General features: G+C 41.0%; 1 non-coding gene and 1 pseudogene across 1 annotated transcript; both read left to right on the plus strand.

Annotated features, from left to right (window-relative positions):
• The first annotated feature begins 4,645 nt into the window (after positions 1–4,645).
• Positions 4,646–4,752, plus strand: LOC118010532. The gene has a single exon (XR_004679220.1). It is a non-coding gene; the product is annotated as a U6 spliceosomal RNA (small nuclear RNA).
• A 6,831-nt stretch (positions 4,753–11,583) lies between these two features.
• On the plus strand, positions 11,584–12,025 carry LOC118009902 (annotated as a pseudogene).
• The last annotated feature ends 1,870 nt before the right edge of the window (positions 12,026–13,895 follow it).

The raw sequence follows: 13,895 nt of genomic DNA on the forward strand, positions 1-13,895 counted from the left end.
CTCATCTTTTTATTTATTTATTTTTTTAAGTAAGCTCTAGGCCCACCATCGGGCTTGAACTCATGACCCCAAGGTCAAGAGTCACATGCTCTACTGACTGAACCAGCCAGGCACCCTGAGAATGTTTTCTGATGCACCATTTTGATCCTCAAAAGTGAGTCCTTTACCGTTAGTATTTGGTAGCATCATGCTATAGTAAATTGATGCTAAATTAAATACATGTTTTTGTTTTGTTTTCTGGATGTTTCATAATAAATAGAAGACCCAGGATATTTGAATTAATCATCAGATGCCCCCAAATACAGCATACACTTGAATGTATATATTACACTTTATGCATTTTTTAAACAGCATGCCCTCACCCTCATTTACTGAGTATTAATTATATTTATCAAGATGTTTTCTTACTGATTCTTTTAATCTTCAGCTCATCGATAAAAATTTTCAATTTTATGTTTTAATGTTATTATTATTATTATTATTATGGAAAATGTCAAACATAAAAAGAAGTAATCTATAGTGACAGAAAGCAGATGGGTGGTTGTTAATCAATGGGGATTAACTCCTAAGGGTAGGAGGGAAATTCCTGGGGTGATAGAACGATTCTGTATCTTGTTTGAAATGCATATTAAGTTATCAAATGAGTAAATTTCAGATTTGTGCACTTTATTGATATAAATTATATCTCAATTAAAGTTTAAAAACAACAATAAAAAAAATTACCTGTTTCCACACCAGGAGCCAGATGTGGGCTTCCAGGGAGAAAACCAGGAATCTTGACCACTAGATCAGATAAAAGACACTGGCAATGGGAGACTTAGTCCTCCCAAGGCTTTAGAAATGGCCTTGCTGCATGAAGATGACCTTCACTGAGGCCCCATGATGGGTTGTACTCACCCTCAGTTAGTAAGCATTACTTGTGTAGTGATCCCTCACTGCCAACACTACTGTGTGTATTTGACTCCTAATACCTTAAGCACAGTCCCTCTTGATCCTCCATTAGCCAGCACCACAGTAGTTTTTACCCCCAGGATATGTCAGCATGGTGTCTACTAATACCCCGTTAACTTACAGCACTTCTTTTCACTTCTATTAGCCTAGAGCACAGTGTCTGTACAATGACCTGCCATCAGCTCACAATATCTTGTCTTATCACAACCTTTTGCTCCAGCAAAGTCTGCTGACTCCCCATTAGCTCATAGCATCATGTCTCACCACCCCTTTTAGCTGCCATTACAATTTTTGCTGACCTGTTTGCTCACAGCAGAGTGTCTTTTCACCCCTTTAGCCTCTAAGCTTCATCACTGATGATCTTCCATTAACTCAATATGGTGTTTTGTGGTTTTTTTTGCCTTCCTTTAGATTCAGCATGGTGACTGCTGACCTCCCATTAACTCACAGTAACGTGTCTTGTCACCTTCCTTTAGACCTAATGTAGTGTCTTTTGACCTTGGCTACCATATAATATATTCAACCCAATGTGTTCTAATCACAGTGTCTGCTAATCCTACATTGGATGCTATCATTATGGTGATGTTTATTACCATCCATAGTCATTGTCTGACCCCCATGAACCCACAGCATAGTGCAATTGCACCAGTATCCATCTGCTGTTCCCTGATTATCCACCAGTGTGGTGAATTTGATCCTTCTGAGCCCCAATACAATATCTGCAGAACTCAGATGACCTTGTCACTCTGTCTTTTGATCCCCTGTTTACCAAGCTTCAAGATTTTTAACCTTGAGACCCAGTGGTGTCTGCTTAAAATAGCCCCCATCACTGTGTCCTCTGACCCTACACTATAGCCTATCAGTGTATCTGCTGACCATACGCCAGTGTCTTTTGATTGATTGATTGATTTTTAAAAAATATTTTATTCATTTACTTGACAAAGAGAGCACACAAGCAGGGGGAACAGCAGGCAGAAGGACAGGGAGAAGCAGGCTCCCTGCTGAGCAAAGAGCCTGACATGGAGCTCTATCCCAGGGTCCTGGGATCATGACCTGAGCAGAAGACAGACGCTTAACCAACTGAGCCACCTAGGTGTCCCTTATTGATTGATTTTTAAAGATCTATTTATTTATTAGAGAGGGAGAGAGAGCGTGAGCACAGTGGGGAGAGGGGAGGGAGAGAGAATCTTAAGCAGACTCTGTGCTGAGCACGGAGCCTGACACGGGGCTCAATCTCATGACCCTGAGATCACTAGCTGAGCCAAAACAGTCAGAAGCTTAACCAACTGTGCCGCCCAGGCACCCCAAAGTGTCTTTTGATTTACTAGCCACTGGCAGAGTATGAACTCCTTGAGGATGCATCACCATGTTTTTTTGTCTTTACAGTAGCCAAATCATTGTTTCTGCTAAATCTCCTCCCTTTAACCACTAATATTGTGTCTTTGACCAGTTGAAGCCTCAGTAAAGTCTGCCGACTCCACATTAGCCCCTTTCGTGGTGTCTGTTGATCCTCCATTAGCCAATAGTAGTTTCTTTGACACCCATGAGGCCCCAGCAATGTATTTGCAGATCCTCCTTAGCTACCATCCTGCTGTATGCTGATCCCCAGCTAGCCACAAGAGCTGAGACTAACTTCCATGAGCTTCCAGTACAGTATCTGCTGTTTCCACATTAGCCCCACTTTGCTGATCACCCTTTAGCCATAACTACAGTGTCTTTGACCCTCCTAAGTTCCAATCAGGGTGCTTGTGACTGCAGGAACCCTCATCACTGTTCCTGCTGATCCCTCATTAGCCACTAATAGAGCTTCAGAATGCAATGATGCCCTGGCAGAATGCATGTTGACCATACATTAGAGTTCATCACTGTGTATGCTAATACCATATTAGCCTCAACACTGACTGTTCATTAATCTTTGCCTCATGCTTCTCAGTCATGGCATCTGTTGCTGACCCTGTATTAGTGTCATCACTGTCTACCAATATTGGTCACAAATACAGTGTTTTTGATCATAAAAAAAATCAGCCCTTAGCCCTTAGTCACTCTGCTGATTAGCCATTAACCACCACTAAAGTGGTTTTGTCTCTATCTCAGCATCAGTTCATTTACTACCCCCATCCCTGTGGATGCTAGATGCTGGTCCCTCATTATTCCCTAGTACTGTGTATTGGTATGGACCTCATCATAATGCCTGGAACTCATTAGAGCCTACCCTACATTAGAGCCCTTCATGGTTCAGATGATCCTGTATTAGCCACCAGTACAGTGTCTTTGACTCCCAGTAGTCCCCCCTAGCTATGCCTGCTGGCATTGTATTAATTCCCGTGACTGTTGAATTCCCACTAGTCATAAGTATAGTGTCTTTGATCGCTGTGATTACTCCCCACAGTTTCTGATGACCCTATATTAGGACCAGCCATTATTCCCTGATCTCCATATGTTGGTTTGTTGGCTATTGTTTCAGTCCTTGCAATTTTTCCTTGGGCTCTGGTGGTTCCCCAGTCCCTCAGACTGCTATTTTATTTTCCTGTTCCTTGTACTTCAGAGCTTATTCCTTGGTCTTTTTTTTTTTTTTTTTTTTTTTGCTGTGGTCTGATCCTTAGGGTCTATCCCCTGTTGCCCTGGCTGTTCTGCAGTCCCTTTGATTATCTTCCAAATACAAGGACTATTTTGTTGTGTCTCCGGATGTTTGATGATCCTGCTGTTCCTCAGGTCCAGACACTGTCCCCTTGTCCTTCCAGCTGTTTCCTTGTTTCTCTGGCTATTCCTTCAGCCAGAGCCTGTTCCCTTATCTCTCTGGCTGTCTCCTAGGTATTTCTGGCTATTGCATAACATTTAGGAATGACTTCCATTTGGCCGTTTTAGAGTTTCTATGGCTATCCTCTAACTATAAGGACTGTTCTGTCCTTCTGGCTGTTTGATAGTCTTTGACTGTTTCACATCACTGCAGTGACTGTTTCCTGCCCCTATAGCTGTTTTCTAGTGTCCTGGAATATTTCCTCAGCCCTGGCTATTGTCTGGAACTACAGACTGTTCCTGCTGCTTCTGGTTTTTTTCCCCAGTGCCTAGAATAATTTACCCTTACTCTCCCAGTTGTTACCTCAATCCTAGGTATGTTCACACCTGCTTATTTTCTTGTTTATCCAACTGTTTCTCAACACCAAGGACTTTTGTATACACTGGATGTGGCTGGGGGTATTAAACAGCAAGGAGTTTCAGGCTGTAGAGGGAGCACCTTCCTTCCAGGTAGTTCCCTTTAGTTGTGGCTGCCTGGAGAAGCATACCTTACAGAGAGGCTTCCTACTTCAGAGTCCTTGTGTGGCTCCTGGCAGGCTATCTGTAGTCCTGGAGTCACTACATTTCCTCCCGTTACCCTTCTAGAAAATCCACCAAAGTGAGTAAAGTGAGTTACCCTCCACCCCAGCATTCCATGTGTCTGGGTGTGAATCTGCTTGGGAGAGACTGATGGCTGAGAGGAAGCAGGTGGGGGTGACAGCCCTGTGAAGTGTACAGCAAGGGGGGGGGTGTCCAGTTCAGTGGGTGGCCTGGGGGCCGGCCCTTCCCTCCACTGAGTCCCAATACTTCTCCCTAAAAAATGGGCCTCGCGGTCCCTACCCAGAATCCTTCTGAAGTCTGTGCTAGGGTTGGAGGATGATTGATGGATGCATTTTTTCAGGTCAAAACACAAAACACAGTGCTCGCTTCGGCAGCACATATACTAAAATTGGAATGATACAGAGAAGATTAGCATGGCCCCTGCGCAAGGATGACACGCAAATTCGTGAAGCATTCCATATTTTTCACGTACTGCGTGGAGAACTGGGTGTTATGTGCAAACAATGAATCATGGAACACTACATCAAAAACTAATGATGTATGGTGATTAACATAATAAAAAAACATAAAACACATAATAATAACTTCATGTGTAATATTAGTAACAGTGATTTAATTTCTAGACAGGTAATGTAGTGTAATGGAGAACACAAATGCTGGAGCCAAATCTGTATTAAAATCTTGTCCCTTAATGGTTTCTTAGATAAAACATCAAAAGCACACACTACCAAACAAACAGATAAATTGGATTTCATCAAAATTAACAACTTTTGTTCTACAAATAATACTGTCAAGAAAGTAAAAAGTTAACCCACAGAGTGGGAGAAAGCATTTACAAATCACATATCCTTTATCTAGAATATATAAAGAACTCTTATGACTCAATAATAAAAACATAAATAACCCAACTTAAAAATGGGCAAAGGATCTGAATAGACATTTCTCCAAATGAGATATAGAAATGGCCTAAGCACATGAAAAACTGCTCAACATCATTAGGCATCAGGGAAATGGAGATCAAAACTGCAATGAAAAAAAATACCACAGTGAGATAGCACTTCACACCTACTAGTGTGGCTGGAAAAAAAAAGTATAGACAACAACAAGTGTTGGTGAGGATGTGGAAAAATTGAACCCATTTTACATTGCTGGTGGAACATAATATGGTGCAGCCATTTTGGAAAACAGTTTGAAAGTTTCTCAAAAATGTTAAACAGAGTTACCATATGATTCAGGAATTTCAATCCTGGGTATCCACGCAAGAGAAATGAAAACCTGTCCATATAAAAACTTATACACAAATGTTCACAGCAGCATTATTCATAATCACCCCAAAGTGGAAACAACATAAATGTCCTTTGACGGATGAATGGATAATCAAAATATGGTATATCCATACAACGGAATATTCTTCATTAATCAAACTGAATGATGTACTGATACTGCTACAACATGCATGAAGTTTGAAAATATTACTTGAAAGAAGCCAGTCACAAAAGACCACATACTGTATGACTCCATTTATATGAAATGTCCAGAACAGGCAAAACCGTGGAGACAGAAGGTAGATTAGTGGTTGTCTATGGCTGGGGTGGGAGGAGGTGGGAGCAATGGAGAGTAGACTGCTAATGGGTACAGGGTATCTTCTTTGGGATGATGAAGATATTCTAAAATTCTATTGTGATGGTTGTGCAACTTTGTGAATATACTAAATTTAATTGTCACATTAAATGGATAAATTTTATTGTATGTGAATTACACCTCAATAATGTTTTAAAAGAAAAAAATATTATAAAAATAAAAAAGATTTTAACTAGGTCAGTATTTTAAAATTTCAGTCCTTGTAATTTTTTTAAAGAAAAAAATTTTAATTAGTGTCTGCTTACAATTTTGACTAAAAAATCCTACCTTTTCCTTGTCCTAGCTGTGTGTCCTTGGGGAAATCATATTATCTCTCTATGCCTTAGTTTTTTACATCTGTAAAATGGGTATTAAAAATAATGCCTAGGGCGCCTGGGTGGCTCAGTTGGTTAAGCCACTGCCTTCGGCTCAGGTCATGATCCTGGAGTCCCGGGATCGAGTCCCGCATCGGGCTCCCTGCTCAGCAGGGAGTCTGCTTCTCCCTCTGAGCCTCCCCCTTCTCATGCTCTCTCTCTCTCTATCTCATTCTCTCTCTCAAATAAATAAACAAAATCTTAAAAAAAAAATAATGCCTAACTCATAGGAACAGTGTGAATATTAAATGAAGTCATATATATAAAGTGCTCAAAACAATGCCAGGCACCTAGTCAGCTCTCTGTATTACTAATTTTTTTTAAGATTTTATCTATTTATTTGACAGAGAAAGACACAGCGAGAACAGGAACACAAGCAGGGGGAGTGGGAGAGGGAGAAGCAGGCTTCCCGCGGAGCAGGGAGCCCGATGCGGGGCTCGATCCCAGGACCCTGAGATCATGACCTGAGCCGAAGGCAGACGCCCAACCACTGAGCCACCCAGGCGCCCCAAGTATTACTTATTATTATGAGTAGTAACAGTAAACATAATTTATAACTTAGTAGTGATAAATCCTAGTAAATTACTTATAATATTGCAAATAATGTTTTATTAGGAATGATAATTTATAATATTAGAAATAATGTATAATACTGGGAATAATAATTTCATGCACACTGGCACTTTGAATTTAACTCATGATTTTAATGGTCTTTCCCCAAAACATTACAAATATGAAAATGCTCATTTGTAATGTCTTTTTTCTGATAATGATGCTCATACACTAATTTCTAGTGTGTAAATACCCACACTGGCAAATACCAATGTTTTCAAAGACTTCTGAGGACAACCATCCCCCCAAGTGATAATGTTCCTGTTACTATTTCTAAGTAAGGCCACATTCTAAGGTACTGGGGAGTTAAAGCTTCACTGTACCTTTTTGGAGGACACAATTCAACCCATAACAGTTGGTTCCCCTTTATGCAGTCCCCATTGTAGACAAATCCTGTTTATAAATCTCAACTATTGGCAAGATTACAGATGACAAATCCCCAAGCCGTTGGCAAATAATTACCTTGAAAAGTCCCCTCTCTCGGGCGCCTGGGTGGCTCAGTTGGTTAAGCGACTGCCTTCAGCTCAGGTCATGATCCCAGGGTCCTGGGATCGAGTCCCGCATGGGGCTCCCTGCTCTGCAGGGAGCCTGCTTCTCCCTCTCCCACTCCCCCTGCTTGTGTTCCCTCTCTCGCTGTGTCTCTCTCTGTCAAATAAATAAATAAAAATCTTAAAAAAAAAAAAAGTCCCCTCTCTTTATGGCATATCCCCTCTTTCATAAGTACCCAACTGGCAAATACTTTATTAGTTTCCTATTGCTGTGTAACAAATTTCCACAAACATAGCAGCAAAACAACATCCATGTATTACCTCACAGTTCTGTAGGTCCAAAGTTCACGAGAGCTTGGCTGAATTCTCTGTTTAACGGTCTCACGAAACCAAAATTGACCACACTGAACTCTTATCTGGAGGCTCACAGGAAAAATCCATTTCCAACCTTACTCAGGTTATTGGCAGAATTCAATTTCTTGCAGTTGTAATACTGAGGTTCCCATTTCTTTGCTCAGCCAGGGGTTGTTCCCTGCTTTTAGAGGCCAGTTGCATGCCTCACCACATGGGCCTGTTTGTCTTCAAAGCCAATTAGGATGTGCCAAATGTTTCTCATACTTTCAGTTTCTCTGATGTCCTCTTATGCCACCAACAGGAGAAAATTGCATTTTTGAAGGGTGCCTGTGCTTAATTAGATTAGGCTCACCTGGATAATCTCCTTATTTTACGGTCAGCTGATTAACCTTAATCTCATTTGCAAGATCCCTTTTGCTACCTAATGTAATACAATCATGGAGTTACATGTCTTCGTATTCCACCCACATTCAAGGGGAGGAGTTTATGTAAGGGTGATAGGAATATTGGGGGTCATTCTCAGAATTCTGCCTACTGCAGCCACTTTTGTGCTATCTACTTATTCATGAATATCCCACTGGCATATCTCCATTTATGGTTCCCATTGGTAAATCCCCCCTTTCATAAATACCTACCCATTGGCAAATCTTTCATCCATTAACCTCTTGGGAAAAAAAACACTCCATTCAAAAATACCCGTTAAAATATCTCTATTCACAACCCCTCTTGACAAATCTCCCCAATGAGAAATAAAAACCATTGACATATCACCATAGGTGTCTGACATTAAGAAATCTTATTCATAAACACCCATTGGCATATTTCTTTTTCTTTTCTTTTTTTTTTTAGAGAGAGAGAAAGAGAGAAGGGGAGGATGGGCAGAGGGAGAGGGAGAGAGAGAATCTAAAGCAGGCTCCATGCCCAGTGCAGAGCCTGGCGAGGGGGCTCAATCTCCCAAACCCGAGATCATGACCTGAGCTGAAATCAAGAGTTGGATGCTTAACCACTGAGCCACCCAGAAGCCTGCTTTTTTTTGTTGTTTTATTTTTATTTAAGTAATCTCTATACCCAACATGGGGCTCAAACTCATGACCCTGAGATCAAGAGTCCCATGCTCTTCCCACCGAGCCAGCCAGCCACCCCCATTGGAGTATTTCTTATTATAACCCCTATTTATTTATTTATTTATTTATTTTTGAAACACATAGGTTTTATCTTTTTTAATTTGTTAGTACATATATTAAAATTGAAATTATAAAAAAACCCTAAAGAATAACATAAACACCAATGATATTTTGCACATAACAAACTAGTAAAATAAATCTATATATAACCCCTGTTTAAAAATCTCTATTGGGGTGCCTGGGTGGCTCAGTTGGTTATGGATCTGACTCCTGATTTCAGCTCAGGTCATGATCTCAGGGTCATGAGATCGAGCCCCATGTTGGGCTCTGCCTGGGCATGGAGCCTGCTTAAGATTCTCTCTCTCCCTCTCCCTCTGCCCCTCCCCTCCCCTTGCACACACGCACTCTCTCAAAAAAATCTCTCTTTATTGATAACCCTCACAATACATACTCCATTGTTGCTTGCCTTTGAAAAAAAATCTATATTCTTTTTTTTTTTTAAGATTTTTATTTATTTATTCATGAGAGACAGAGAGAGAGAGAGGCAGAGGGAGAAGCAGGCTCCCAAGGAGCAGGGAGCCCGATGTGGGACTTGATCCCAGGACCCTGGGATCATGACCTGAACCGAAGGCAGACGCTTAACCATCTGAGCCACCCAGGCGCCCAAAAATCTATATTCTTAAATATTCACCTGATTGTATAACTCGTTTATGATCTTTAATGACAAATTGCCTGATTTTTTAAACACCGGCCTATTGGCATATGCTGTATTGCTCAGCTGGTTTTACAACTATACCGATCATAATACTCCTGTTGATACATACTACACTCGCCTATACAATACCTATTGTATAGGGACGCCTGGGTGGCTCAGCCAGTTAAGTGTCTGCCTTTGGCTCTGGTCATGATCCCAGGATCCTGGGATCAAGCCCCTCATCGGGCTCCTTGCTTAGCAGGGAGTCTGCTTCTCCCTCTGCCCCTCCCCCTGCTTGTGCACTCATGTGCTCTCTCTGTCTGTCAAATAAATAAATAGAAATCTTTAAAAACAAACAAACAAACAAAAAACCACAATAACTATTGTATATCTCCCCATTCATGTACACCTATCCATGTACCCCTGCTTGGTAGCTCCACATTTATCAGGATCAATATTCATAAATACTGCCCCCAACCCATATAACTCCATTGATGATCACCGGTGAAAAATCTCCTTGTTCTTAAATACTCATCAAGCATATCTCTCATTGACAACCCAATTTACAGATCTGATTTGTAAATACCTGCCCACTGGAATTTTTTACATTGAAAATCTCAGTTGAACACACTCAAATTTTCACATACTGGGGAATATTTCTTATTGACAGCCTACATTAACATATCTCCTCTTTCTTAAATACTTCCCAATATATCCCACACTGATGAGCACTTAATAGATACAAGTTCCCCATTCATTGATATAGGTTCATTGGCATACTTGTCTCAAACCCAGGTTACAGTATTCCCTATTGATAACAATCACACTAACTCAAGTATATCTCATATTGGTGACTCTACTGACAAATCTTCACATTTATAGATTTTCTTCTGTGACTCATTCCAGCCAAGATGGAGTCACAGGGACCATATTTCCCTTAGGCCTGGAACAAACAAAGAAAAAAAAAAAACAGACAAAATACATTAAAAAAAACCCCCACAGTTTTCAAGGCCCTGGATATCCGGCAATGAACAACAGTGATCCCTGAGGAAAGAGAAACAAATGAAGTGAACCTTGTGATTGGTCTAGCATACTTCCTTGAGAGACTTGCCAGGGCATTGCACAGAGAAGGGTAACTGAGGAAAAGTCTGGTGAATTCCCTGACTTGAGAAGGAACTGAGAGTCTAAGGAGAAGAAGGCAGCTAGAATTCATAGGACAAACCACCAGAATGGAGAAAACTGCAGAGAGAGAAAATCCAAGTGATCTCTCTAGGGCCCTCCTTGAGTGTTCAATAGAGTACTGATCAGCACATGTGTGTGAGGAAACTAAGGTCAGTGAGACCATCCATGGGGTCTGATGCTCATACATGGCTGGTAATAGTGCCTGTGATCACCAACCAGACTGGAAAAATAAGGCATTGCATAAAAAATTCCAGAAGCTATTGCCCCAATAGTGGGGAATAATTAGCCCTAGGTTGAGTGCTGCTCTAGATACACCTAAAAATTATATAAGGAAGACCTGACCTGTAAGGGTAAAACTTTCCAAGGAACTTACTTGTGTCCCAAAACAAAACTCAAAATAATTTATAAAAATGTGTAAATATCCAGTATCCAACAAAGTAAAATCCACAATCAAATATCAATAGGTATGCAAAGAGGTAGGAAAATAGCACACATAATGGGAATAATCAAGCAATCAACTAACCCAGAACTGACACACATGTTAGAGTTAGCAAATAAAGGGTGCCTGGGTGGCTCAGTCGTTAAGCGTCTGCCTTCGGCTCAGGTCATGATCTCAGGGTCCTGGGATCGAGCCCCACATCGGGCTCCCTGCTCAGTGGGGAGCCTGCTTCTCCCTCTGCCGCTCCCCCTGCTTGTGTTCCCTCTCTCGCTGTGCCTCTCTGTCAAATAAATAAATAAAATCTTTAAAAAAAAAAGAATTAGCAAATAAGGATATTAAAAAAGTTATTATAAATTTATTGCACAGTGGCTTCTCTCCCCACCTCTTTGGTCTTGGCCACTTAAACGAGATGATGAAGGGGACTTCATCATTTGGAAAGCATTGTAATAAGACGCACACATTGTTCTGCACTATGACTCTAAGGCCTACCACCTTCAGAAGTTGATCTGTGGCCAATGCAGCCATCCTGTCAAGCAGAAGAGAAAGTATAACTGGAGGGCCAAGGCTAAAAGATGAAATACCCCTGGACCGGTCAATCAAATGAGGCACCTAAAAATTGTATGCCGCAGATTCAGGCGTGGATTCCATGATGGAACAATGTCTAAACCCAAGAGGGCAGCTGTGCAGCAACCAGTTCATCTTAAGGATTTCAATGATCAGTCACACAGTAAGTGTTCTGGTTGATTTAATAAATGAATAAATGAATGAATGAACAAAGGTATTGCACATCCTCAGAAAGCTAGTCGAGACATGGAAGAAATATATATAAAGACCCAATATAGGATTTCCACTTCTGGAAAAATGGAGTAGATGCCCTTTTCCCTATCTCTCCCCCTGAGTACAAAAAAAAAAACCCCTTGGAAATAATATTTATAAAACCAAACATAAGATGATTCTGAAAGGTGGAGTGAAGAATGCAGACTGGCTAGGGACCTCAGAACCCAAAAAAGAGCACACTGGTGAGTTCCATGGATTTTTTTTCTTCATGTATTTGAGACAGTGCTGGAGAACCTGGCAACCTAGAAATGCCAATGGACCCAAACAAGACAAACGATCTTACCAAAGACTACTTTCTTTTGTCAAAGAACCAGGAAATGGGCAGCCTAATGAGATGGTAAACTTTCAGAAAATAGTAACTTTACTGAATCAAAACAATGTAGAAAAAATGTGGCCTAATTCCCACTCACACCAACAGATGCCAAGTGAGGAGTTTATAGCTTCACCCTCTACAGGCTGTAAAATTCATGCCAAACCCCTGCCAAGGTGGTCTCAGAAAAGATTGATTATAGAACTAGGACTTTTGTCTTGACTGGGTTGTAACAAGCCTTCCCCTATGTGGTGTCAGTGGAGACCATGTGGGGAGGCTGGACTTGCTCTCTCTCTTTTTTTTTAAATTTTATTATGTTACGTTAGTCACCATACAATACATCATTAGTTTTTGATGTGGTGATCCACGATCCATTGTTTTCGTATAACACCCAGTGCTCCACGCAGTACGTGCCCCCCTTAATACCCATCACCGGGCTAACCAATCCCCCCTGCCCCCTCCCCTCTAAAACCCTGTTTGTTTCTCAGTTCCATAGTCTCTCATGGTTCATCTCTCCTTCCAATTCCCCCCACCCATTTTTCCCTTCCTTCTCTTAATGTCCTCCATGTTATTCCTTATGTTCCACAAATAAGTGAAACCATATGATAATTGACTTTCTCCGCTTGACTTATTTCACTTAGCATAATCTCCTCCAGTCCCATCCATGTTGATGTAAAAGTTGGGTATTCATCTTTTCTGATGGCTGAGTAATATTCCATTGCATATATGGACCACATCTTCTTTATCCATTCATCTGTTGAAGGGCATCTCAGCTCTTTCCACAGTTTGGCTATTGCGGACATTGCTGCTATGAACATTGGGGTGCACATGGCCCTTCTTTTCACTACATCTATGTCTTTGGGGTAAATACCCAGTAGTGCAATTGCTGGGTCATAGGGTACCTCTATTTTTAAATTTTTGAGGAACCTCCACACTGTTTTCCAAAGTGGCTGTACCAACTTGCATTCCCACCAACAGTGTAAGAGGGTTCCCCTTTCTCCACAACCTCTCCAACATTTGTTGTTTCTTTCCCTGTCCATTTTTGCCATTCTAACTGGTGTAAGGTGGTATCTCAGTGTGGTTTTCATTTGGATTTCCCTGATGGCTAATGATGATGAACATTTTTTCATGTGTCTGTTAGCCATTTGTATGTCTTCAGAGAAGTGTCTGTTCATCTCTTCTGCCCACTTTTTGACTTGATTATTTGTTTTTTGGGTGTTGAGTTTGAGAAGTTCTTTGTAGATTTTGGATACCAGCCCTTTATCTGTAGTGTCATTTGCAAATATCTCCTCCCATTCTGTGGGTTGCCTCTTTGTTTTGTTGACTGTTTCCTTTGCTGTGCAGAAGCTTTTTATCTTGATGAAGTCCCAAAAGTTCATTTTTGCTTTTGTTTCACTAGCTTTTGGAGATGTATCTTGAAAGAAGTTGCTGTGGCCGATGTCAAAGAGGTTACTGCCTATGTTCTCCTCTAGGATTTTGATGGATTCCTGTCTCACATTGAGGTCTTTCATCCACTTTGAGTTTATCTTTGTGAATGGTGTTAGAGAATGGTTGAGTTTCATTCTTCTGCATGT

This window comes from Mirounga leonina, unplaced genomic scaffold (assembly GCF_011800145.1).
Source record: "Mirounga leonina isolate KUSES-001 unplaced genomic scaffold, KU_Mleo_1.0 Mir_101609, whole genome shotgun sequence".
NCBI classification, from domain to species: Eukaryota; Metazoa; Chordata; class Mammalia; order Carnivora; family Phocidae; genus Mirounga; species Mirounga leonina.